The following is a 1,081-nucleotide window of genomic DNA, read 5'->3' as shown; positions in this document are numbered from 1 at the left end:
TTATAAAGAAAGGAGGTTTAACTGGCTCACAGTGCTGCAGGCTTTACAAGGAAGCATGCTGAGGGCCTCTGCTCAGTTTCTGGTGAAGCCTTAGAGAGTTTTCAATCATGCCAGAAGGCACAGTGGGAGCAGGCAATTCATGAAGAAAGCAGGAGCATGAAAGACGAGGATGGGAAAGGGGAGGAGGAGAGGTGGAGGGAGGGAGAAGGTGCCACACTTCTGCTACTTGGGTGATCCTTAAGCAGCTGGGATCACTGAGTGGGCTTCAATCCTTTTTTTTTTAAATTGGCATATTTGTTTATTTCTCAGTTTGTCAAAATGTCCTTAATTTGTTGATGTAGCAAACGAATTTCAACTTTGATTGCTATGCCAAAAACAGAAGATAATCTGCTTTGCACTGAACTTTATACAGTTCAACTGCATACAGGCAAGATGCTATATAAGAAAAAATTACTAACCGAACTACAGGTATTAAATACTGAAAAGAGTTAATAGTTTATTATAATTTATTTTATTTAACAATCTAGGAAGTTCACAGCCATCAGCAGTTCTAGTGCAATTTCAGGTGCAATGGGGAATTCAGGAATCTCAGTGGAGCTGTTAGTGTAGCGAACCTTGTACGTAAAATACATGCATACTTTTGATAGCACATGTGAAGGTATCTCTCTAAAATTGACCTCAATGGTTTCGTTCTCAGCAAATTGACCTGGGCCACTCAACATGGCTTTTATTGTGCCTGATGTTAATGCATGTTCTCTTTTTACAATAAATTCATGGTCATCAGATGATATCAATTTGACATACATGGCATCAGGGCCTTCACAGCCACCATAGGTTTTCTCCTCTCCATCCATTTTGTTCCAATGAAAAATTCTACTTTGCTTCCCCAGGAACTTTAGTAGTTTCCTCCACCACGTCCAAAGTTTCCTCTGAGACCCATAAAATCGCCAGGTCCACTTCCACAACCTCTCTGTGATCCAGCAGACTGAATCTCTTGTTTAGAAAGGGCATTTTTCAGCATCCACACCCATGAAGGAAGGAAGTGACTCGTCAGCGCGGCAGCCACCTCAGTTGGGTCCCC

The 1,081-nt window shown here is 41.8% G+C and overlaps 1 pseudogene across 1 annotated transcript; it reads right to left on the bottom strand.

Annotated features, from left to right (window-relative positions):
- Window positions 1–283: 283 nt before the first annotated feature.
- On the bottom strand, window positions 284–1,081 carry LOC116549710 (annotated as a pseudogene). The gene is made up of 2 exons (XR_004268022.1): window positions 1,048–1,081; window positions 284–906 (listed from the first exon to the last, which is right to left on the bottom strand). The product of XR_004268022.1 is annotated as an elongin-C pseudogene (transcript).

Source organism: Sapajus apella, unplaced genomic scaffold, assembly GCF_009761245.1.
Source record: "Sapajus apella isolate SASKATOON/1434 unplaced genomic scaffold, GSC_monkey_1.0 scaffold6, whole genome shotgun sequence".
NCBI classification, from domain to species: domain Eukaryota; kingdom Metazoa; phylum Chordata; class Mammalia; order Primates; family Cebidae; genus Sapajus; species Sapajus apella.
This window is presented reverse-complemented; position numbering and strand designations above follow the sequence as displayed.